The following is a 26,831-nucleotide window of genomic DNA, read 5'->3' on the forward strand; positions in this document are numbered from 1 at the left end:
CAGTGGGTCAGTGGTTAGCACTGCAGCCTCACAGCGCCAGGGACCTAGGTTCAATTCCAGTCTCAGGCAACTGTCTGTGTGGAGTTTGCACGTTCTCCCTGTGACTACGTGGGTTTTCTCTGGGTGCTCCAGTTTCCTCCCACAGTCCAAAGATGTGCAGGCTAGGTGGATTGGCCATGCTTAAATTGCCCGTAGTGTTCAGGGCATGTGGGATGCTCAGAGGTTCAATGTGGACTTGTTGAGCTGAAAGGGCCTGTTTCCACACTGTGGGGATTCTATGTTGCCAGTAACATTGGCTTTCATCATCTATAAAGACAGGCTGAGTTTTCTTAAAAAAAACACTGAAGCATAGCAGATTGAGGGGTGACCTTACAGAGGCTTATAAAATCATGAGGGGCATGGATGAGGTGAATATGCAGGGTCTTTTCCCTGGGGTGGGGAGTTCAAATCCATAGGGCATTTTTAATGTGAGGGGGAGAAAGCTTTTGGGGAAAAAAAAAGGACAAACATGGCAATTATTTTTTTGAATAAATTGTTTTGTTTGTGGTATGAACCACGAGAAGGTGGTGTATGCAGCTGAAATTACAATATTTAAATGGCATGCGGATAAACAAATTGGAAAAGTTGAGGAATATGGGCCAAACATAGCAAATGGGGCTAGTTCAGTTTGGGGAACATAGTCAGCATGGACTAGTTGAACCAAAGGATCTGCTTCTATGCTCTATGATTCCAGTCATGGCTCATCAGTGCCTAAATCCAGATACCTGCCTTTGGCCCTATTGCTTCATACCTTTGCTTACCCTTCTAGGCAAATCCTGAATAAAAATCTCAGAATTTATCAAAAAACAAATTCCCTTTTATAAAATTGTTAGCTTGGGATAAACATAATGAATGGGAAACTAAGAAATATTTGTCAACTTTGACCACTGATAACGCAGCAAAAATATATTCCAGACTGTTAGTGAGAAGCAAAAAAAAACACACGATATAAAAGGGAGACTAATCATCATTTCCCATTGCTCTCCGGCTACAGGTAGTTTTAGAGGACATATTATACAGTTGTTTAAAAGAGGGAAAGGCCAAATAGTTACAAACCAGTCAGCTCCACCTTGTGATAATTTTGGTATTCCTGAAAATACTCAAATTTCATTACAAGTAAATCAGTTAGAAGTGCACAGTTTAAATGAAGGACAGTCAGCTTTATTAGCAGGTGTGTCATAACTAGCTAATTTAATAGAATCATTTGAGAAACTAACAGTTGATGACAATTGTACATTTGATGACTGACATTTTAATAACTTTTAGAATGGTTCTGCATGGCAGGTTAGACAGGTTTAAGCCTTGGGATCCATCAGCAAGTTGGATTAAAATCCAAAATTAGACAATTACTACATTTAGAGACTGTAGCTTAAGTTTGTTAACCAGCAAAAGAACAGAATACAGGAGGGAACTCATGAGCATTTAGAGGAGGCTGGTAGACTTACCTAACTTGGAACTCCAGAGGTCTCGAGTGGGAACAGTTGTTAAGGATAGATAATGGCTAGCCAGGGAGAAACAATGATAACAGGTACAATTATTAGGTGACAATGAGTTGGCTAAGATGGAAGCAGCCCATGTCATGAGGCACAATAGGGGTGGGTACATGTTAAGGGAGGAACAGGAGTAGATCATTCAGCCCCTCCAAGCCTCAGGATCATGGCTGATCTGATAGTTCTCACTACACTTTGCTGCTTCTTCCTCATTAGCCCTTGATTCTCTTTCTGATCAAGAATCTCAAAGCCTTAAATATACAGAACTCTTCCCCAAAGCTCTCGAGAGTCTAGGACCAGTGGACATAGTCTCAGAATAAAGGAGCACCAATTTAAGATACAAGGAATTCCTTCTCTGGAAGGATGAATGTGTGAGGGGGAAGCATCAGCTCAGTGTTTACTCTATCAAGTCCCTTAAGAATTCCAAGTGCTTAAATGAAACCACTTCAGTGAAGAGAGTTCCAACATGTTAAGTCTTTTGACAAAACATCCCTTCCATCCTGGGGATCATCCTAGGTGAACTTTCTCTGAAAAAGTGAAACAACATTTTTCTTTATTTAAAGGGACCAAGACTGCTCACAGTACTGTCTGTAGTCCCAGCAACTCGTACACTGCAGCGACACTTCTCGACTCATACTCCAATCCTCTTGAAATAAGGGCCAATGTCCATTTGCCTTCCTGATTACCTGCTGCACATGCTAGTTTCTTTCATAAATACTTCAAAGTGAACATATTTTCCCCTCATATTATACATTTTCCCCACTTAAAAAATAAAAAAAAAATCACACTTTATAACCCTACCCGTCACAACCTGCCTTCCCAACTATTGTGTTGTCTGCAAATCTGCCTACATTACATTCACCTCCTTCCTTTGACTCATTAATATATTAATACAAACTTCCAGTAAGATTGTGCAGTAGCAGCACTTGACCCTGGTGCTCATCCACTTCCCAACCCATCCCTTCTTACTGTACTTGCCTCATTACTGTTGCTGCAACTAGCATTGAGTGGGCCTAGTGCAGACTTGTGGCAGCAAGTTTGGGCTCCTGTATCCATAATTCAGTCCTAGCGCCAACTCATGGCTGCAGCAGAGTTTGGTTCACCGACAGCATCTGCACCCATTTCTAGTACTGATTAACGGAGGTGGGCCCAAAACAAGACCCACCAACATCAATTGCACTGGTGAGGTAGGCCTGAAGCAGACTTGTGGCAGTGGCAGAGTCAAGTTCAGGCCACCAACAGCATCTGCATTGGCAAGATCCATCAAGGAATCAGCAGTAAGGGTGTCAGTGGGAAGTAAGATGGCACCAAAGAGTGGCAACTTTCATTCCAGCAGTGCACGGTGAAGGGGACTTGTGCCTGGCCATGAAGGTAAAGTTGAACATTTCCTTTTTTTTGCCTTTATATTCAATGTCTTGATTTATTTTTGTTTTAAGATGGTGCTGGAAAGTGGCAATACTACATGACACTTCACTGTACTTTGTAACAAAATACACATGACAATAATCAAATATTGTAAATAGCTATGGCCCCAACACTGACTCTTGTGGAACCACAGCTTGCCACTTAAAAATAACCTCTTACTCCCATTCGCTGTTTCCTGCACATGAAACCAGTTCTTCATCCGTTCCATAGACTCATGACTCAACCTTTTGAGGTACCTTGTCAAATGCCTGCTCTAAATCTTGAGATAGGTTCTTACTATAATAAAAGATATATTCAGATTGGAAAAAGGCACAATTGGGTGTTTCATCACAACCAGCTGGAATGGCTTAAGAATTGTCAGTATACTTGTGCAGTTCAAATCTGTATGCACCTGCCAAAGCAGGACTGCATCATAAGTAAATAAATACCTGGAGCCTCATGTTAATGGCATGCTGTTTAGTGCAACTATTTTCAAATCAATCATTCTCCATAAAAACACTGCAGTATTTAAACCACTTTAATTAGAAAGAGAAAATGGTAACAGTTGACAAGTTTTTTTTGTGAAACAAAACACAAAATAAGACCATGGTGACAGTTGTACAATCACACAGTACAGAAACAGACCTTTTGGTCCAACTCATCTGCACCAGCCAGACAATCATTTTGGTACACAGAACACTATTCAGACTGATGGAAGAAAACAGTATGCAATGTTTGACATTTGATGTCTTTCCTTCCTGGCTCTCAGTTGCAGTTGATTTTGTCATTGCATTGGGACTAAGTAGAAACAAATCACTGATTTAAATACGATTATGAAAAATTCTGACGACTGAACTTTATCCTTTTTCCAAAAAGCCATTGTACCAAGTTTTTTTTTGCAGTGTTCTACATTTATTGCAAAGGTAAGCAGCACTGCTTAAATTTAGCAGGTTAGAGAAAGTATAGTCAAAACAAACTTTCATGCACTAATTTAAAGACAGGTCAGTGGATTTCTGCACGTACGTTGCAAGATTAAGTCTAGGCTTCTGTACAAACAACCACAAAACACTAATTTCACATTTGCTAAAGCATGCATAAACTTTATTTTTATGCTAAAAGCAACTAGGTCCGGTTGAACTCAACAAAAAAAATTGCAATATCGTTGCAATCCCGATTTTCATTCGAAACAATTTTCCTTGTTTTTTTAAATAAACTCACATCGGAGATGGTTTCCGCCGAGTTATCACCAGCACTAGCAAGGCAGTAGCTTGCGCAGTTATCTCCATACTGGGCAGTGTCACAGACCCTTCCAACAACACAAACTACTACCTCAGCCAGTGAACTGATCAAAGAGGAAAAAAATCCAGAGGCGGCGTAGAGAAATCTTGGAACGCGATGAATACACGTTAAAAGAGAAGGAGACGCACCAGGGCAGCTCCATCTCGTCTCAGCGGACAGAGGACTTCCCCCTCCAACAGCAAAACCCCGCCCAGTTTCCAATGATCCGTCAGCGACCTGGGGAACAAGGTGTATTCGATTCAATGACGATACGATTTGATTCGTTCCCGTAAATACAAAAAAAAATTTGAAACGGAAGAGCAGACGGATGCAATTACCGCAACACAGGCACGGCTTCTCACTCCTCGACCCCTACGTAATAAATCAACTATTATCAACTTTCATTCATCGCCAACCATGAGGATTGGGGGGGGGGGGGGGGCGGGCGGAATTTTTTTTAAAAAAGTAATTTTGGCGGCTCACCCTTCGGGCACCACTAAATCCGAGGAGAAGAAGGGAGTCAATGAATTCAGAGTCGTGCGTACCTCATGTCAAGAGGGAAAAGCCGACAGAAGTTACGGACGATGAGGATTTCGAAACGGGTCGTGGGGGAGAAGAGAGAGAAATAAGGAAAGAGATGTCGTTAACTTCGATGGATAGACGCCCCTCCCCACCCGCCTTCAAGCCAGCCAGCACGGCCAACGGTCGCCCTCGCTCACGGGTGCCGCTCGAGCGCCGGGAAGGGGCGAGGGAAAGCAGGCGCGAGCTCAACGCCTGCGAAACACGTGCCCCGTGCCCGGCCGCGAGCTCACCCAACACACCGCCCCGGGGAGCGGGAGGCGGCGGCGGCGGCTGGCGCGAGGTGGGGGGGCGGTGTCGGAAAGAGAGAGAGGGGGGTGGGGGGATGGCCGCCGTGTGGAAAACAGCGGCCATCGCGGCAAGGAACAAGGCGGGACGGAGACGTGAGGTTAAAAAAAAATTAAAGCCGTTCAAATTTAAAAGAAATCGCGACCTGCTCCACCGGCACAATCATCCAGTTTGAGAAAAATAAGAAAGCGAGCATTTCCTTACACTATTTAAAACAAATCTATTAACTCACCCTCAACCGTAAAGAAAAACGTGGGGTTAAAACAAAATGAAACGAATATTTTCTCGTTTCCCCTTCAGTCTTCGCTTTCCGCTAGTGGTTTGTTTAAAATTAATTTGGCTACCGAGCGAGGTAGAAAAGCAGCTCCCTCAACACGCTCCCGACTCCTCTTCGCGTCTCGCTGAGCCGGCCTAGGCCTCTCCTCATCCCCCGCCCTTCTCCCTCTTTCGCCCCACGGACGTGAGCCAATCGGGCATCGCCATGGTGCGGCCCCGCCCCCCCTCTATCTGCATGCTCCTTCCCCGCCCCGCCACCGCTGAAACCGCGCGGCTCAGCACGTGACCTGCCTCAGAATGCGCGCCATTCTAGCGGCGATAAATTATGTACCGGACCTAAGGGAGTAGTAGTAAATGCAAAAGCATTCACCGTATTAAAATTGACTGTTAATATTTCGGAAGAATTAAGAGTTGTGAAGCCATACAACGCTTTCGTCCTCAGAGCAGCATAGGTTAGCCGTATAAAATGTAAAACATATGCAATGACATTTGGTTTAAATTCCGCATTTTTCCTCTCGGATTGATTATGGTAAAAACGCATTCCTCTTTGTGTTATCCTTCAATCAGTTGGTTGTTACTGAGCTACGACCTGACTATTTACTTATACAATTAAGTAGTGTTGTACCACACGTGCAATTTTGGTACAGGCCGGTAGACCCCAAACAGAGACTCTCCATCCCGCGCAGATTGCTGCCAATTGTAATCCCATTCCAGCTGTGATCATTCAACCGACCCTTGAAGGAAATCATTTTGGAGCCTTATTGGCGTTTATGACCCTATTGTAAAACTACTTCTTACAAGTGGAGGTTAGAGGAGATCGTAAGCATTATATTAACAGTTTGGTATTCTAAATAATCCAAAAAAAAGCAGATGTTTCACTATAGGTCGAGCTGATGAACATGGCAGGCCAAGCAGCATTTTAGGAGCAGGAAATCTGACGTTTCGGGCCTAGACCCTTCATCAGAAATCGGTTCTAGGTCCAAAACGTCAGCTTTCCTGCTCCTCTGATGCTGCTTGGCCTGCCGTGTTCCTGCAGCTCTACACCTTGTTATCTCGGATTCTCCAGCATCTGCAGTTCCCATTATCTCAGATGTTTCACAATAGATGTGAACAGTATACTAAATGCTTCAGACAATGGTCTTCTACATTGCAATATGGAGAATCTGCTTTATTTTTTAAAATTTTCTCATAGTTATCCATGCATCTTAGGTTATCAGAAATCTCACAGATTTGCGCTTCTAAATCCACGTTACCAAAAAGAATATTTAGCACTTCTCAAGATTACTGGATGTCTCAGATTACTTTCCAGAAAATTAAGTACTTTTTAAAATGTAGTTACTGCTGGAATATTGGAAAAGTGGCAACTGATTTTTCTCTCACAAACAGCAGTATTGTCCAGATAATTTGTACGCATTCTTATATTACGTTTTTTAAAAATCGTTTCTGGGATGTGGGTGTTGCTGGCAATGTCAGAATTTGTTGACCGTCTTAATTGCCCTGGAGAAAGTGGTGGTGTATTTCTATTGAACTGCTGCATTCCGCAGATATCGGGACACCCGTTGTATTATTAGGGAGGAAGTTCCAGGAAATTGAACCAATGACAATGAAGCAACGGTGCTATAATTTCAAGACCATATCTGCGGGTGTTGGTGTACCTATGCATTAGCTGATATTGGAGGAACCTTAGTGAGGTACTCAGAGAAACGGTCAATCAAACCGAAAATATTAATTCTGATTTCTCCTCCGAGATGCTGCCAGACCTGCTGAGTTTTACCAGCAGCTTATGTGAAATGGACTGTATTGTTTTACATTCCTGACTTGTGCCTTGCATATGGTAGGCAAACGTTGTGAAGATAAAGTGAGTTAATTGCTAAAGAATTCATAGCCTCTGACCTGCTCTTCTGCCCCCAGTATTTATATGGGTGGTCCAGTTCAGTTTTGTTCAATGGTTTTACAGTGTTCGTAGTGGGAGATTCAGCAGTGGTAATTTGATTGAACATGAAGGGATGATGATTAGGTTTTCTTTTGTTGGAGATGGTTAGTTATTTCGGCACTTGTGTGGTGAAATGTTACTTGACACGTGAGCCCATGCCAGGTCATGCAGTAAATTGATATTGTGTGCTTCAGGGATAATGGGAACTGCAGATGCTGGAGAATCCAAGATAACAAAGTGTGCGGCTGGATGAACACAGTAGGCCAAGCAGCATCTTAGGAGCACAAAAGCTGACGTTTCGGGCCTGGACCCTTCATCAGAAAAGGGGAATGGGGAGAGGATTCTGAAATAAATAGGGAGGGGCTACTACACCTTCCAGTCGTGAACCATTTCAACTCTTCCCTCCCATTCCTTAGATGACGTCCATCCTGGGCCTCCTGCAGTGCCATAATGATGCCACCCGAAGGTTGCAGGAGCAGCAACTCATATTCTGCTTGGGAACCCTGCAGCCCAATGGTATCAATGTGGATTTCACAAGCTTCAAAATCTCCCCTCCCCCCACTGCATCCAAAAACCAGCCCAGCTCGTCCCTGCCTCCCTAACCTGTTCTTCCTCTCACCTATCCCCTCCTCCCACCTCAAGCTGCACCTCCATTTCCTACCTACTACCCTCATCCTGCCCCCTTGAGCTGTCCGTCCTCCCCGAACTGACCTATCCCCTCCCTACCTCCCAACCCATACTCTCCTCTGCACCTATCTTCTCCTCTATCCATCTTCAGTCCGTCTCTCTCTCTCTCTCTCTCTCTCTCTCTCTCTCTCTCTCTCTCTCTCCCTCCCTCTCCCCCTATTTATTTCAGAATCCTCTCCCCATCCCCCTTTTCTGATGAAGGGTCTGGGGCCGAAAAGTCAGCTTTCATGCTCCTAAGATGCTGCTTGGCCTGCTGTGTTCATCCAGCCCCACACATTGTTATCTTGTTTGCTTCAGTGTCTGAGTTGTAACAGATGTTATAGAGTCATAGAGATTTATAGCACGGAAACAGACCCTTCAGTCCAACTCATCCATGCTAACCAGATATCCGAAATAAATCTAGTTGCATTTGGCCAATATCCCTCTAAATCCTTCCTATTCATATGCGCATCCAATTGCATTTTAAATGTTGTAACAACACCAACCTCCATCACTTCCTCTGGCAGCTCATTCCATACATGCACTACCCTCTGTGTGAAAAAGTTGCTCTTTAGGCCCCCTTTAAATCTTTCCCCTCTCACCCTAAAACTATGCCCTCTAGTTTTGGACTCCCCCTTGTCTTTTTACTCTATTGCCCCTCATGATTTTATAAACCTCTATAAGTTCACCCCTCAGCCTCTGATGCTCCAGGGAAAATAACCCCAGTCTGTTCCGCCTCTCCCAATAGCTCAAAGCCTCCAACTCTGGCAACATTCTTGCAGATCTTTTCTGAATCCTTTAAAGTTTCACACCATCTTTCCTGCAGCAGGGAGGCCAGAGTTGCACACAGTATTTCCAATAGTGGCCTAACCAGTGTGCTGTACAGCCGCAACATGATCTCCCAACCCCCCCCTCCCTACTCAATGCACTGACCAATAAAGGCAAACTCCACTTTTCAAGGAACTATGAACCTGTACTCCAAGGTGTCTTTGTTCAGCAACACTCCCCAAAATCTTAGCATTAAGTGTATAGGTCTTGCCCTGATTTGTAGCAGTTTGATACAAATGAATGGCTAGGTAGGGCATTTCAGACAACAGTTAAGAGTCAATGATGTTGCTGTGCGTCTGGAGTCACATGCAGGCTGGACAAAGTCAGGCCAGTAGATTTCCTACCCTGAAGGACAATAGTGAACGGATGTGTTTTACATCATTTGATATCAAGCTAACTACTAGACACCATGAAAGGAAGTGTTTTAATTCCTGCTTTTTTTAAACTGAATTTCTGCCATGATGGAGCCCAAACTGATGTCCCCAGAATAGTAGCCTGGGGTTCTGGATCACTAGTCTTATGTCATTGCCATGACACCACCACCCCCCTCAGGAATTATGAATAGTAGGCCATTCAGCTCCTTAATCTGCCCTGCCATTTGATAAGATTGTGGCCTCAATTCCATTTCTCTATCTTAGGTTTGACCAGGGAATCAGAGGGTACCAATCCAGAATCTATCTAACACAGCCTTAAAAAATGTTCAATCACCACTGATTTCCACAGATCAATCACTGTTTCTTTGAAAGATAGAGAAATCTCTTCATTTCCGTCTTAAGTGGGAGATCTTTAATTTTTAACCAGTCTCCTAATTCTTGCCTTTCCCACAAGTGGAAATTGTTCTGTCAGCAGCTAATCTGTCACTTCCCCTCAGAATCTCTTATGTTTAATTTGGATCAGCTTATTCTATGAAATTGCAATGGATGGATGCCCATACTGTCCAACACCCTGACCCTCTTCATATTCCTTTAGGAATACAACACTCTGTATCAAGACATGGGGTGAAGATAAGCTGGTAGTGACAAGGGAAAGCTGAGCAAGGACAATGCTTTGAATGGCACTGCAGAAGTACTGAAGACTTACAAGGTATTGCACTGCACCTGGTCTTGCTGTGAAGTTGAGCACTGAATAACTCAGTGATAATGGGAACTGCAGATGCTGGAGAATCCAAGATAATAAAATGTGAGGCTGGATGAACACAGCAGGCCAAGCAGCATCTCAGGAGCACAAAAGCTGACGTTTCGGGCCTAGACCCTTCATCAGAGAGGGGGATGGGGTGAGGGTTCTGGAAATAAATAGGGAGAGAGGGGGAGGCGGACCGAAGATGGAGAGAAAAGAAGATAGGTAGAGAGAGTATAGGTAGGGAGGGGATAGGTCAGTCCAGGGAAGACGGACAGGTCAAGGAGGTGGGATGAGGAGATGGAGGTGCGGCTTGGGGTGGGAGGAAGGGATGGGTGAGAGGAAGAACAGGTTAGGGAGGCAGAGACAGGTTGGACTGGTTTTGGGATGCAGTGGGTGGAGGGGAAGAGCTGGGCTGGTTGTGTGGTGCAGTGGGGGGAGGAGACGAACTGGGCTGGTTTAGGGATGCGGTGGGGGAAGGGGAGATTTTGAAGCTTGGTGAAGTCCACATTGATACCATTAGGCTGCAGGGTTCCCAAGCGGAATATGAGTTGCTGTTCCTGCAACCTTCGGGTGGCATCATTGTGGCACTGCAGGAGGCCCATGATGGACATGTCATCTAAAGAATGGGAGGGGGAGTGGAAATGGTTTGCGACTGGGAGGTGCAGTTGTTTGTTGTGAACCGAGCGGAGGTGTTCTGCAAAGCGGTCCCCAAGCCTCCGCTTGGTTTCCCCAATGTAGAGGTAGCCACACCGGGTACAGTGGATGCAGTATACCACATTGGCAGATGTGCAGGTGAATCTCTGCTTAATGTGGAATGTCATCTTGGGGCCTGGGATAGGGGTGAGGGAGGAGGTGTGGGGGCAAGTGTAGCATTTCCTGCGGTTGCAGGGGAAGGTGCCAGGTGTGGTGGGGTTGGAGGGCAGTGTGGAGCGAACAAGGGAGTCACGGAGAGAGTGGTCTCTCCGGAAAGCAGACAGGGGTGGGGATGGAAAAATGTCTTGGGTGGTGGGGTCGGATTGTAGATGGCAGAAGTGTCGGAGGATGATGCGTTGTATCCAGAGGTTGGTGGGGTGGTGTGTGAGAACGAGGGGGATCCTCTTTGGGTGGTTGTGGCAGGGGCGGGGTGTGAGGGATGTGTTGCGGGAAATGCGGGAGACGCGGTCAAGGGCGTTCGCATTAAGCAGAGATTCACCTGCACATCTGCCAATGTGGTATACTGCATCCACTGTACCCGGTGTGGCTTCCTCTACATTGGAGAAACCAAGCGGAGGCTTGGGGACCGCTTTGCAGAACACCTCCGCTCGGTTCGCAACAAACAACTGCACCTCCCAGTCGCAAACCATTTCCACTCCCCTTCTCATTCTTTAGATGACATGTCCATCATGGGCCTCCTGCAGTGCCACAACGATGCTACCTGAAGGTTGCAGGAACAGCAACTCATATTCCGCTTGGGAACCCTGCAGCCTAATGGTATCAATGTGGACTTCACCAGCTTCAAAATCTCCCCTTCCCCCACCGCATCCCTAAACCAGCTCAGTTCGTCCCCTCCCCCCACTGCACCACACAACCAGCCCAGCTCTTCCCCTCCACCCACTGCATCCCAAAACCAGTCCAACCTGTCTCTGCCTCCCTAACCTGTTCTTCCTCTCACCCATCCCTTCCTCCCACCCTAAGCCGCACCTCCATCTCCTCATCCCACCTCCTTGACCTGTCCGTCTTCTCTGGACTGACCTATCCCCTCCCTACCTCCCCACCTATACTTTCTCCACCTATCTTCTTTTCTCTCCATCTTCGGTCCGCCTCCCCCTCTCTCCCTATTCATTCCAGAATCGTCACCCCATCCCCCTCTCTGATGAAGGGTCTAGGCCCGAAACGTCAGCTTTTGTGCTCCTGAGATGCTGCTGGGCCTGCTGTGTTCATCCAGCCTCACATTTTATTACACTGAATAACTCAGTATGTGATTGTATGCAGTGTAGTCAGACATGAGGTGGGGGAGGGTTGGTAAAGAAAGCTTTGTATGAGAAATAAGAAAAATATTCAATGTTTATTTCAATCTGTGAAAAAAATGCTATTGACAAAGGGCTGTATTTAATCAGAGATGGCAAGAACTGTAGATGCTGAAGCCAGAATCAATACAGTGTGGAACTGGAGGAACACAGTAGGTCTAGCAGCATCAGAGGAGCTGGAGAGTCGACGTTTCGAGTTGGGACCCTTCTCCAGGACTGGGGAGGGGGAAGAGAGCTGGGAGATGAATAGTGCAAGGAGGAGTGGGGCTGTGGGAAGGTAGGTGGGATGGTGATTGGTGGATGCAGGTAGGGGTGGTGGAGATTGATCGATGGGAAGGGTGGGTCGGACAGGTGGGGAAGATGGACAGGGATGGATCAAGTCAAGGAAGCAGGGATAGAGGGAGGGTTGGACGTGGGATGAGGAGATTTTGAAACTGGTGAATTCTGTGTTCAAGCCATTGAGCTGTAGGCTTCCAAGGCAGAATATGAGCTGTAGTTCCTCTTGTTTGCATGTGGCATCAATGTGGCACTGGAGGAGGCCCAAGATGGACATATCACCAAGAAAGTGGAAGGGGAGTTAAAATGGTTAGCAACTGAAGGTATTGTTGATTGTCTCAGAGTGCAGATGCTCTGCAGATTGGTCACCGAATCTGCGCCTCATCAAACCAATGTAGAGGAGACCACATTGGGGGCAATGATACAGTACAGATTGGGGGATGCACGGGTAAACCTCTGTCGGATATGGAAAGTTTGTCTTGGGCCTTGGATAGAGGTTGTAGGATGGGCATAGGGCATAGGTGTAACAACCTCCCGCCAGATATTGTGGGGTTGGTGGCGAGCATGGAGTGAACAAGGGAGTCGGTTATTATGAAAAGCAGATAGGGTCGGGGAGGGATATCTCTTTGGTGTTGGGGTCGGATTGGCGGTGTTGGTTTTTCGTGGCAGAGGATGATGTGCTAAGTGCGGAGTTTGATGTGGTGGTATGTGAGGACCCGAGAACTCTGTCCTTATTTTTCTTGGTGGGGAGAGGTTTGAAGGCAGAGGTGAGGGACATGCAAGAGATGTGGTTGAGGGCATTTTCAATCGAATGGGGTGGGGGTGGTGCGGAAGTTGCAGTCCTTGACGTAGGAAAACATCTGGGATGTCCAGGAGTGAAACTCTCCATCTTGGGAGCAGATGCGGTGGAGGCGGAGGAATTGGGAGTGAGGATCGCATTCTTCCAGGAGGATGGAGTTCATCAACTTTACCAACACCTTTCACCCCAACCTCAAATTCACCTGGGCCATCTCCGATACCTCCATCTCAGCACCAACATCTATTTCAAACCTACCAACTCCCATAGCTATCTTGACCACATCTCCTCTCACCCAGATAACAAAGTGTAGAGCTGGATGAACACAGCAGGCCAAGCAGCATCTTAGGAGCACAAAAGCTGACATTTCGGGCCTAGACACTTAGAAAAGGGGGAGGGAGAAGAGGTTCTGAAATAAATAGAGGGGGGAGTCGGATCGAAGATGGATAGAGGAGAAGATAGGTGGAGAGGAGACAGACAAGTTAAAGGGGTAGGGAGGGGATAGGTCAGTCCGGGGAGGACAGACAGGTCAAGGGGGCGGGATGAGGTTAGTAGGAAGGAAATGGGACTGTGGCTTGAGGTGGGTGGAGGGCATAGGTGAGAGAAAGGACAGGTTAGGGAGGCGGGGATGAGCTGGGCTGGTTTTGGGATGCAGTGGGGGCAGGGGAGATTTTTAAGCTTGTGAAATCCACATTGATACCATTGGGCTGCAGGGTTCCCAAGCGGAATATGAGTTGCTGTTCCTGCATCAGGTGGCATCATTGTGGCACTGCAGGAGGCCCAGGATGGACATGTCGTCTAAGGAGTGGGATGGGGAATTGAAATGGTTCACGATTGGCAGTTGTTTATTGCAAACCGAGCGTAGGTGTTCTGCAAAGCGGTCCCCAAGCCTTGATTTCCCTGATGTGGAGGAGGCCGCAATAGTGGATGCAGTGTAACACTTTGGCAGATGTGCAGGTGAACATCTGCTTGATGTAGAAAGTCTTCTTGGGGCCTGGGATGAGCGTGAGGGAGTTCGTATCGGGGTAGGTGTAGCACTTCCTGCGTTTGCAGGGGAAAGTGCCGGGTGTGGTGGGGTTGGAGGGGAGTGTGGAGCGGACAAGGGAGTCATGGAGAGAGTGGTCTCTCCGGAAGGCAGACAAGGGTGGGGTTGGAAAAATGTCTTGGGTGGTGGGGTCGGATTGCAGATGGCGGAAGTGTTAGAGGATGATGTGTTGGATCCGAAGGTTGGTAGGGTGGTACGTGAGGATGAGGGGGATTCTCTTTTGGTGGTTATTGTGGGGACGGGGTATGAGGGGTTAGTTGCGGGAAATGAGGGAGACATGGCCAATGGCGTTCTCGACCATTGCTGGGGGGGATGTTGCGGTCCTTAAAAACGAGGACATCTGAGATGTATGGGATTGGAATGCCTCATCCTGGGAGCAGATGCAGCGGAGGCAAAGTAATTGGGAATAGGGGATGGCATTTTTACAGGAAGGTGGGTGGGAAGAGGTGTATCCTAGGTAGCTGTGGGAGTTGGTGGGCTTGAAATGGATATCGGTTTCTAGGTGGTTGCCTGAGATGGAGATAGAGAGGTCCAGGAAGGTGAGAGATGTATTAAAGATAGTCCAGGTAAACTTGAAGTTGGGGTGGAAGGTGTTCGTGAAGTGGATGAACTGTTTGAGCTCCTCATGGGAGCATGAGGCGGCACCGATACAGTCATCAATGTAACGGAGGAAGAGGTGGGGTTTAGGGCCAGTGTAGGTGTGGAAGAGGGATTATTCCACGTAACCTACAAAGAGACAGGCATAGCTTGTGCCCCTGTGGGTACCCATGGACACCCCCGTTGTCTGTAGGAAGTGGGAGGAATCAAAAGAGAAGTTGAGAGTTCGGCTAGGCGGATGAGGGTGTCAGTGTAGAGGGACTGGTCGGGCCTGCAGGACAGGAAGAAGCAGAGGGCCTTCAGGCCATCTGCATGGGGAATGCAGGTGAATAGGGACTGGACGTCCATAGTAAAAATGAGGTGTTGGCAACAGGAGAATTGGAAGTTCTGGAGGAGGTGGAGGGTGATGTCACGGACATAGGTAGGGGTTTCCTGGACCAAGAGGGAGAAAATGAAGTCCAGATAGGTGGAGATGAGTTTGGTGGGGCAGGAGCAGGCAGAGACAATGGGCCGACCAGGGCAGACAGGTTTGTGGGTCTAACCTGAAGAAGTTACCCTCCTCCCTCCGGACACTCCTGCTCCCGCTTTTCTGATGAAGGGTCCAGGCCCGACACAGCAGCTTTGGTGCTCCTAAGATGGTGCTTGGCCTGCTGTGTTCATCCAGCTCTACACTTTGTCTTCTTGGATTCTCCAACATCTGCAGTTCCCATTATCTTTGATACAATTTTAACCTCACTACGAAGCCTCTTCTAGGGAAGCTTAACCTGAAGAAGTTACCCTCCTCCCTCTGGACACAGAACCCTCTCCTGCTCCCCCTTTTCTGATGAAAGGTCTAGGCCCGAAACGTCAGCTTTGGTGCTCCTAAGATGCTGCTTGGCCTGCTGTGTTCATCCAGCTCTCCACTTTGTCATCTCGGACTCTCCAGCATCTGCAGTTCCCATTATCTCCCCTCTCACCTAGCCTCCTGCAAGAATGCGATCCCTTATCCCAATTCTCCTGCTTTCTCCACATCCGCTCCCAAGATGGAGCGCTCCACTCCCAGAGGTCCTCCAATTTCAAGGACCACAACTTACCCCCTCGTTGATTGAAAAAGCCCTTGACTGCATCTCGTGCATTTCCTGCACTTCTGCCCTCAAACCCCCTCCTCCCAACAAAAATAAGGACAGAATCCCCCGATCTTCTCATACCACCCCACTAACCTCCACATCCAGTGCATCATCCTCCACCACTTTGCCACCTGCAATCCGACCCCACCACCAAAGAGATATTTCCCTGCCCACCCCTATCTGTCTTTTGTAGGGACTGCTCACTCCGTGACTCCCTCATCCACTCCACACTCGTCACCAAACCTGGCATCTTTCCGTGCAACCGCAGGAAGTAGCTTCAACTGCCCCTACACCTCCCCTCTCACCTGCATCCAAGGCCCAAGACCAACTTTTCACATCCAACAGGTGTTCACCTGTACATCATCCAAACCTGGTCTACTGTATCCGTTACTCCCGATGTGGTCTCCCCTACATTGGTGAAACTTGGTGACTGACTCCTGGAGCATCTGCGTGCTGTACACTATGATCAACAACACCTTCGAGTTACTAACCATTTTAACACCCCCTCCTTGGTGACATCCTGGCCCTCCTCCAGTGCCACAGTGACATCACATGCAAACTGGAGGAACAACTGCTCATATTCTGCCTTGGGAGCCTACAGCTTGATGGCCTGAACATAGAATTCACCAGTTTCAAAATCTCCCCAAACCCCGGCCTCATTCCGTGTCCAACCCTCCCTCTCACCCCATCTCCTTGACCCGACGTGACCTGTCCATCTTCTTCGCCACCTATCTGCCTCAGACTTCCCACTGACAAATCCCCGCTACCCTTACCTGCATCTATCTATCAGCATCCCACCTACTTTCCCGCAGCCCCACCCCTCCTCCCTCTGTTTCCCAGCTCCCTTGCCCTACCCCAGTCCTGCTGAAGGGTCCCCTACCCCAGTCCTGCTGAAGGGTCCCAACCTGAAATCCTGACTGTCCTGCTTCTCTGATGCTGCCTGACCTGATGTGGTTCTCCAGTTCCACACTGTATCGACTTGGGCTAAATCTAATAATCATATCTATTGTGTGCGTTAATATGGATTTGCAGAGAATTGAGAGTGCGGCAGTTTAAAAGTTGAACTAATCAGGTAAAGGTTTGTTAATTGGACTCTTAGATAAAGCATTGTCTAACTACTTTGAATTTGAGGGATGACTTAACATCAACTGAGGCATTTCAGCTGAACAGATAAGACTAGGCCGGGGAGCAAAGTCTGTTAGTGACTCTGGATGAATCCCATACCCCAAAAAAGAACGAATAACTGTGGAATATGTAAAGTTTGAAAGCAGAGATGTGGCTGTGCATAAACGAGAGAGGCAGGGACAGTGTGCACCAACCATCCTAACTGGCCTATTAGGTTGCAGGGAAAAGAAAGTCAAAAATTACACTGCAAAAGAAGCCAAATGGCATTTCTACAAGAACAGTCACACCCAAGCTGTGTTGCAGCAAGCTGGCTGTACAGAATAGACAAGACTAAAACCCTCTGAAAGGTAACAAGATCCTCAAAATAAAAGATGTGAATGATGTTGAGAATGTCTTTTCTGAGATAAATCATAGAATCTCCAACTTTTGAAAGCAGGCCATTCAGCCCATTGAGTCTGCACTCAGTCTCTGAAGAGCACCCACCCAGGCACCCTATAAACTGCATTTCCCATGGCTAATCCAGCTAGCCTGCGTATCCCTGAACACTACGGGCAATTTAGCTTGGCCAGTCCACCTAACCTGCACATCTTTGGACTGTGGGAGGAAACTGGTGCACCTGGAGTGAACCTTCTCGGACATAGAGAAAATGTGCAAACTCCGCACAGACAGTTGCCCGAGGGTGAAATTTAGACCAGATCTTGCTGCTGAGAGGCAGCAATGCTAACCACTGTGCCAAACCTAGGAGGCTCCTAAAACACTGCTATGTAGAAGGAAAAAAAAGTTTTAAATTAAGATACAGGTGTTGCGGATTTGTTTTTTTTTCCACACACTGAAGTGTTGTTGGCGGGGGGTGGGGGGGGGGCCTCTTTTGGCACTCGTGATAGTATCCTTACTGCTTCACTGGAAGGCTTGGGTTCAAGTCCCACCTGCACAGAGTTGTGTAATAATAACAGGTTGATTAGGAAAAAATAAGTTAAATTGAAAGTAACTATGGTGAAGGTTCTTGTAGTGCGATGGTAGTGTCCCTAACTCTAAGTAGAAGGCCTGGGTTCAAGTCACACCCACACCAGAGGTGTATAATAATACCAATGAACATGTTGATTAGAAAATACCGACTGAAGTTAGAGAAAAGATCTCTTCAGCCATCACGCACAATACTACATGGGCCAGGAAATAAGAAACTGAAGGTTATGAGACAAATGAATGCAAACCCTTTAATATAAAGAGAGGAAATCATTGAAACCTCATGTGATCCTAAAGTAAATTTGTTCACTTTTAAAGAGAGCTTGTACTGACTGATTTGCACCTAACATCTGATTTGCAGAGTAAAGGAAATCAAAGCCTAGAATGTCAGCTCAAAAATTACAGTGCTGAATTTCCACAGTTATTCACAGGACCGGAAAAACCAAAGACAGTGTACCACTTCAGTCTAGAAGGTCAATGTGTCTGTTAATTCCCAGAAAATTCCTCATCCACTCTTCCAAAAGCGAAAAATGGAAATTGACAGCTGAACAAAGCAGTTGAATGTAAAGGTCTTCCCACATCATCTGTAGATAAGAGCTTGGAAAAGTTCAAAGTTCATGTGTAAATTATATTTTTTGGCAACTACCCTTTGAAAAGCCACAAGTTGCTCACAACATTCATTTCAATGTTTAGCTGATTTTGTTTTAACAGATTACCCTTTTGATATTACATCAGCACCAAAATTCCTTCAAGGACAATGTAAAAGATCCTGGAAGACTGATGGAATTATATGTCTCACAGCTGATGTTCTGATTCGTGGATCCCCTCGGACAAGGCGTCACATTCAGGTCAGTACAGCAATACATACAGGAAGCAGGACTTGCAGTCAATGATGAATGTAAGTCGTTGCATCTGACCATCAGGTTCCTTGGGTGTATCATAGAGCAAACTAGTGTCAGATTGAACCACAGAAGACAAGAGCAATCAAGGAGTCTGCAGCTCCTCAGAATGTGACTGATTCCAGAACGCATCCAAAGAACGGTTTATTATGCAATCTGTTCACTAACGGACGATAAAGGAAGAAGCATTAGCTTCTACATGGGCTTTTCATGAAAAATTTGCAGATAGAGCCAAACCAAAACTCTCAGTGACATTTTTAAAATCTAACCTAGCACAATTGCCTCCATGAGTACAGTGATTCAGACTGTGAATGTTGAGGTCTGATGCAAAAACGGAGTATGTGTAAGGAAAGCAGAGCCCACAACACAGATATTGTCCTGCATGCCTGTGACAAGGCCTGAGCCAGGGTGTTGTACTTTTTGTTGAAGGGTTGAAACTTTGATATCAATAACAACATCTCTACGAGCAACTACTCAAAGACTGAATGAAATTGGAGAGGAACAGAAATCTAACAAGAGTGTGGTCTGGTCAGAGAATATTGTATCGAAGGATGACCAGTATACATGGTCCACAACCACATTCTCAGTCAGTACTGTGAACAAAGAGAACATCTTAATTACTTACTCATTTTTTATTTATTTAATGGGATCTGGGTGCTGTATTCAAGCCTATGTGTCCATGAGAAGGTAGTGCTGAGCTGGCTTCTTGAACTACATTTATGGTAGATACACCTACAATTTCATTAGGGAGAGATTTCCAAAATATTGACCCAGCGATAAGAGATTAGATTCTGGGAGTTCTGAGACTCTATATACTACAACAGTTGTACCAAGGGCATCTGGGTATCTCAAATATCAAGCCACAGCAAGATAGGTGTCTCAAAATCATTGGAAGCAAGCTGTACTACTGTGCTGTTAATGATCAGGGGACAATCCTGAAAATAATTTCCAGCATGATGTTCAATTGCAAGGCATCCTGCTTTTGTTTTCATCCAAAATCTACACAGGCCATGGCACATCAAGTGGGCCGGCTGTACGAGAGGAAAGGAATGAAAATGGAGATTAGTAATGATAAAGGATTCTTTAGTTGGGGAATAGAGAGATGCTTCTGCACTATAAAGTATCTGGTACCAGGATGAAGGATGTAACGTGGAGTTCCTAGTGCAGCTGGGAAGGCTGACTTTGCAGTGTTAGGAGACTGAATATTAGAGATTAACACAGAAGTCCATAAACTATTGGGAGAAACACATAGCACAGATTAGAAATTAGTAAATTAATAGTAAGATCTCATCCTTTCCGATCTGATGCATCTGTCCATGACAGTATCAGTAAGAATGACCACTGCACAGTCCTTTTGGAGATGAAGCCTGCCTTCGCTTTGAGAATACCCTGTATTGTGTTGTGTGCCACTATCACCTTGCTAAATGGCACAGATTTTGAACAGATCTAGCAACTCAAGACTGGGCATACAGGAGACGCTGTGGGCCATCAACACAATTGTACTCCAGCACAATCTGCTAACCAGGCCCAGTATCTCTGCCTTTCAACCATCACCATCAAGTCAAGGGATCAACCCTGGTTCAATGGCAAGTTCAGTAGGGCATATCAGGAGCAGCACCAGGCATATTGAAAAATAAGGGGTCAACCTGGTGAAGCCAGCAAAAAGGACCGCTTGTGCACTAAAGAGCATTAGCAGCAAGTGATAGACAGATCTAAGTTCCGCAGCCCTGCCACATCTGGTCGTGAACGATAGTGGACCATTAACTCACTGGAGGAGAGTTTCCACAAATTTCCCCACACCTCAGCCCTCACGCTCCCTCCCTGCAAAAAAACGACAGAATTCCCTTTGTCCTCACTTATTATCCCATTAACCTCCGGATTCAAAGCACCACTTTAAAAAGCTTACCTCGAGCGGGAGCGGTCTTCATTTTCGCGAGAGCGAGGGAGCCAGACAGGGAGAGCACCAGGAGGCTGCCGGGAAGGTAACGTTTTTTTTTACCACTTTAAAAAGCTCACCTCGAGCGGGAGCGGCCTTCATTTATTTGGGCAACGGCTGAACTCGAGACACTACACGTGTAGTGTATCCCACCCGCCCTCCTCCTCTAACCAAAAGAAAGACTCGGTGGTGTGTAGATAAGGTAAGGCTTTTTCTGTTTCACGTTTCTTTATATATATATCGTGTGATTGCCAAAAACCTTTTGGTTCCTTTTTCATTTATCTAAGTTAAGTTTAATAATGTCAGAAGATCTCACACCTGTGTTGTGCTCCTCTTGCTCAATGTGGGAGCTCAGGGACAGGGCTGATGTCCCCAACTCCTTCATGTGCAGGAAGTGTGTCCAGCTGCCGCTCTTGTTAGACCGCATGACGGCTCTGGAGCTGCGGATGGATTCACGTCGGAGCATACGCGATGCTGAGGGGGTCGTGGATAGCACGTTTAGCAATTTGGTCACACCGAAGATTAGGATTGCTGAGGGAGATAGCGAATGGGTGACCAAAAGGCAGAGGAAGAGCAGGAGGGCAGTGCAGGAGTCCCCTGCAGTCATCTCCCTCCAAAACAGGTATTCCGTTTTGAATATTGTCGGGGGAGATGGCTCACCAGAGGAAGGCAGCAGTAGCCAGGTTCACGGCACCATGACTAGCTCTGCTGTACAGAAGGGCGGGAAAAAGAGTGGAAGGGCAATAGTCATTGGGGATTCAATTGTAAGGGGCGTAGATAGGCGGTTCTGCAGTTGAAAACGGGACTCCTGAATAGTATGTTGCCTCCCAGGTGCACGGGTCAGGGATGTCTCCAATCGGCTGCAGAACATTCTGAAGGGGGAGGGTGAACAGCCAGTTGTCGTGGTGTATATAGGCACCAACGATATAGGCAGAAAACGGGATGAGGTCCTACAAGCAGAATTTAGGGAGTTAGGAGCCAAGTTAAAAAGTAGGACCTCAAAGGTAGTAATCTCAGGATTGCTACCAATGCCACGTGCTAGTCAGTGCAGAAATGAAAGAATAGCTAGGATGAATGCGTGGCTTGAGAGATGGTGTAGGAGGGAGGGGTTCAGATTTTTGGGTCATTGGAACCGGTTCTGGGGAAGGTGGGACTATTACAAATTGGACGGTCTATACCTGAACTGGACTGGAACCAATGTCGTTGGGGGTGCTTTTGCTAATGCTGTGGGGATGGGTTTAAATAATATGGCAGGGGGATGGAAACCAAATATTGGACAGAAAAGAGGTAGAAACGAAAGCCTGTGGGGAACTAGATAATGGAGTCAGTGTGACTAAAGGGAACAGTAGTCGAGGAGCAGATGATGAACACAAAGGGACAGGTGGTTTGAGGTGCATTTGTTTTAATGCGAGAAGTGTAGTAGACAAGGCAGATGAGCTTAGGGCGTGGATCGGTATCTGGAGGTAAGATGCTATTGCTATTACTGAGACTTGGTTGAGGGAAGGGCATGACTGACAACTAGTTGTCCCAGGATATCGATGCTTCAGGTGGGATAGAGAGGGAGGTAAAAGGGGTGGAGGAGTTGCAGTAATGGTCAAGGACGATATCATAGCCGCACTGAAGGAGGGCCCCACGGAGGACTCAAGCAGTGAGGCAATATGGGTAGAACTCAGAAATGGGAAGGATGCAGTAACAATGCTGGGGCTGTCCTACAGGCCTCCCAACAGCGAGCATGAGATAGAGGTACAAATATGTAAACAGATAATGGAAAGGTATAGGAGAAACAGGGTGGTGGTGTTGGGAGATTTTAATTTTCCCAACATTGACTGGGATTCACTCAGTGTTAGGGGTCAAGACGGAGCAGAATTTCTAAAGTGTGTCCAGGAGGGTTTTCTAGAGCAGTATGTATGTAGTCCAACTCGGGAAAGGGCCATACTGGACCTGGTGTTGGGGAATGAACCCGGCCAGGAGGTTGATATTACAGTAGGGGACTACTTTGGAAATAGCGACCACAATTCCGTAAGTTTTACAATACTCATGGACAAGGATAGGAGTGGTCCTAAAGGAAGAGTACTAAACTTGGGGAAGGCTGACTATACCAAGATTCGGCAGGATCTGAGGAATGTAGATTGGGAGAAACTGTTTGAAGGTAAATCGACATTTGATATGTGGGTGGCTTTTAAGGAGAGATTGATAAGCGTGCAGGAGAGACATGTTCCTGTGATAATGAGGAATAGAAAAGGCAAGATTAGGGAGCCATGGATGACAGGTGTAAATTGTGAGACTAGCCAAGAGAAAAAAGGAAGCATACATGAGGGCTAGGTGACTGAAGACAGACGAAGCTTTGCAAGAATATCGGGAATGTAGAGCGAATCTGAAAAAAGGGATAAAGAGGGCTAAGAGAGGATATGAGATATTGCTGGCAAACATGGTTAAGGAAAATCCCAAAGCCTTTCATTCATATGTAAAGAGCAAGAGGGTAACTAGAGAAAGGATTGGCCCACTTGAGGACAAAGGAGGAAAATTATGAGCTGAGTCAGAGTAAGTGGGTGACATTCTTAACGAGTACTTTGCATCGGTATTCACCTAGGAGAGGGACATGATGGATGTTGAGGTTAGGGAGAGATGTTTGCTTAGTCTAGGTCAAGTTGACATAAGGAAGGAGGAAGTGTCAGGCATCCTAAAAGACATTAAGGTGGACAAGTCCCCATGTCCGGATGGGATCTATCCCAGGTTACTGAGGGAAGCGAGAGAGGAAATAGCTGGGCCCTAACAGATATCTTTGCAGTGTCCTTAGACACGGGTGAAGTCCCAGAGGACTGGAGACTTGCTAATGTTGTCCCCTTGTTTAAAATGGCAGCAAGGATAATCCAGGTAATTATCGACCTGTGAGCCTGACATCAGTGGTAGGGAAGCTACTGAGAGGTAGGATCTAGTCCCATTTGGAAGAAAATGGACTTATCAGTGATAGGCAACATGGTTTTGTACAGGGAAGGTCATGTCTTACCAACTTAATAGAATTCTTTGAGGACGTGACAAAGTTGATTGATGAGGGAAAGGCTGTAGATGTCATATACATGGACTTCAGTAAGGCGTTTGATAAGGTTCCCCATGGCAGGCTGATGGAGAAAGTGAAGTCACATGGGGTCCAGGGTGTGCTAGCTAGATGGATAAAAAACTGGCTGGGCAACAGGAGACAGAGGGTAGTAGTAGAAGGGAGTTTCTCAAATTGGAGACCTGTAACCAGTGGTGTTCCACAGGGATCTGTGCTGGGACCACTGTTGTTTGTGATATATGTGAATGATCTGGAGGAAGGTGTGGGTGGTCTGATCAGCAAGTTTGCTGATGACACTAAGATTGGTGGAGTAGCTGATAGTGAAGGGGACTGTCAGAAATTACAGCAGAATATAGATAGACTGGAGAGTTGGGCAGATAAATGGCAGATGGAGTTCAATCCGGGCAAATGCGAGGTGATGCATTTTGGAAGATCAAATTCAAGGGCAAACTATACAGTAAATGGAAAAGTCCTAGGGAAAATTGATAAACAGATCTGGGTGTTCAGGTCCATTGTTCCCTGAAGGTGACAAAGCAGGTCAATAGGGTGGTCAAGAAGGCATATGGCATGCTTTCCTTCATTGGGCAGGGTATTGAGTACAAGAGTTGGCAGGTCATGTTGCAGTTGTATAGGACTTTGGTTTGGCCACATTTGGAGTACTGTCTACAGTTCTGGTTGCCACATTACCAATAGGATGTGGATGCTTTGGAGAGGGTGCAGAGGAGGTTCACCAGGATGTTGCCTGGTATGGAGGGTGCTAGCTATGAAGAGAGATTGAGTAGATTAGGATTATTTTCATTAGAAAGACGGAAATTGAGGGGGGACCTGATTTGAGGTCTACAAAATCATGAGGGGTATAGACAGGGTGGATAGCAAAAAGCTTTTTCCCAGAGTGGGGGACTCAATTACTAGGGGCCATGAGTTCAAAGTGCGAGGAGGAAAGTTTAACGGAGATATGCGTGGAAAGTTTTTTACACAGAGGGTGGTGGGCGCCTGGAACGCGTTGCCAGCGGAGGTGGTAGACGCAGACATGTTAGCGTCTTTAAAGATATATTTGGACAGGTACATGGATGGGTAGGGAGCAAATGGACACAGACTGTTAGAAAATAGATGACAGGTTAGACAGTGGTTCTTGATCGGCGCAGGCTTGGAGGGCCGAAGGGCCTGTTCCTGTGCTGTAGGTTTCTTTGTTTCTTTGTTTGTCTTTGTTTCTCCGCCACTTCTGCCATCTGCAATCTGACCCCACTACGCAGGATATATTCCCTCCGTACCCTTATCTGCCTTCTGGAGACACCGCTCTCTCTGCGACTCCCTTGTCTGCTCCCCACTAGCCCCACCACCCTGGCACCTTTCCCTGTAACCTCAGGAAGTGCTACACCTCCCTCCTCACCTCCATCCCAGGCCTTGAAAAAACCTTCCACATCAGACAGATGTTCACCTGCACATCCGCTCGATGTTGCCTCCTTTACATCGGTGAGGCCAAGCAGAAGCTCGGAGACTGCTTGTAGAGCACTTATGCTCGGTTCGCGACAAACAACACCTCCCAGCCACGAACCACATCAACTCCTCATCCCACCTAGAAACTGGAGGAGTAACACCTCATATTCTGCCTTGGAACCTTACAACCCAATGGTCTCTATGTAGACTTTACTAGCTCCAAATTCTCCCCACTCCCCACCTCATCCCAAGGCCAACTCTCCCTCTCATCCCCACTTCCTTGACCTGTCTGTTTTCTGTCCCACCTATCTGCTCCTCCCACCTCACTGACCAATCCCCACCACTATGTACCTGCTATCACCATCTCACCTACTTATCCCAGCCCAACCCTCCCCCCATTTATTTCAGAGCCTCCTTCTCCTCCCCCATTTCTGAAGAAGGTTCCTGACCCGAAATGTCAGTTTTGCTGCTCCTCTGATGCTGCCTGGCCTACTGTGTTCCTCCAGCTCCACGCTACATTATTCTCAGACTCCAGCATCAGCAGTTCTTTCTACCTTTCAAAGATTTAAAAGGGACCTGAGGGCAACTTCTTTTACACAGAAGATGGCTAGTGTGCGGAATGAACCGCTACAGGAAGTGGTAGCTGCAAGTACTGTTACAATGTTTGAAAGACATTTAGTTAAGTATATGAATAGGAAAGGTTGAGAGGGATATGGGCAAAATGCAGGCAAGTGGGATTGTAATTGGGATTTGGAGATAGAAAAGGTGTGTAAGAAATGCAAGGTTACAGTGACCATGGGGGATTTCAACATGCTGGTGGACCGGGAAAATCAGGTTGGTAGTGGATTGCAACAAAAAAAATTTGCCGAACTTCAATGAGTTGACTTTTTGGAGCAGCTTGTAGTAGAGCCCACAAGGGAACAAGCAGTTCTGGATTTAGTGCTGTGCAGTGAGGCAGACTTGATAAGGGAGCTTAAGGTGAAGGAACCCTTAGGAGGCAGTGACCATAATACGATGCAATTTACTCTGCAATTTGAGAGGGAGTAGGTGGAATCAGATGTAACAGTGTTACAGTTGAATAAAGACAACTACAGAGGCATGAGGGAGGAGCTGACCAGAATTGCCCGGGAGAGGAGTCGAGCAGGAAAGACAGTGGAACAGCAATAGTAGGAGTTTCTGGGAGTACTTCGGGAGTTACAGCAAAAATTCATCCATAGGTAAAAGAAGCATACTAAAGGGAAGATGAGACAACCATGGCTGCCAAGGGAAGTCAAGGACAGCGTAAAAGCAAAAGAGAAAGCATATAATGTGGCAAAGGGCAGTGGGAAGCCAGCAAAGTCCGACAGAGGACGATGAAAGAAGAAATAAGGAGAGAGAATATTAAATATGAGGCTAAGCTAGCCGTAATATAACAGAAGGCTGCAAGAGTTTCTTCAGATATATAAAGGACAAAAGAGAGGCAAAAGTGGACATTGGGCCACTGGAAAATGATGCTGGAGAAGTAGTAATTGGAAACAAAGAAATGGCTGAGGAACTGAATAAGTACTTTGTGTCAGTCTTCATGGTGGAAGATACAAGTAATATTCCAAAAACTTAAGAGAGTTGGGAGGCAGAGTTGAGTATGGTGACGATCACCAAGGAAAAGGTACTAGAAAAACAGAGGTCTGAAGGTGAATAAATCACCTGCACC

The 26,831-nt window shown here is 46.5% G+C and overlaps 1 long non-coding RNA gene across 1 annotated transcript; it reads right to left on the reverse strand.

The window, feature by feature from the left end:
* Window positions 1-3,455: 3,455 nt before the first annotated feature.
* Window positions 3,456-5,493, reverse strand: LOC125461001 (uncharacterized). Its single transcript, XR_007249369.2, has 2 exons — window positions 5,311-5,493; window positions 3,456-4,448 (listed from the first exon to the last, which is right to left on the reverse strand). It is a non-coding gene; the product is annotated as an uncharacterized LOC125461001 (long non-coding RNA).
* Window positions 5,494-26,831: the final 21,338 nt, after the last annotated feature.

Source organism: Stegostoma tigrinum, chromosome 18 (assembly GCF_030684315.1).
Source record: "Stegostoma tigrinum isolate sSteTig4 chromosome 18, sSteTig4.hap1, whole genome shotgun sequence".
Taxonomy (NCBI): domain Eukaryota; kingdom Metazoa; phylum Chordata; class Chondrichthyes; order Orectolobiformes; family Stegostomatidae; genus Stegostoma; species Stegostoma tigrinum.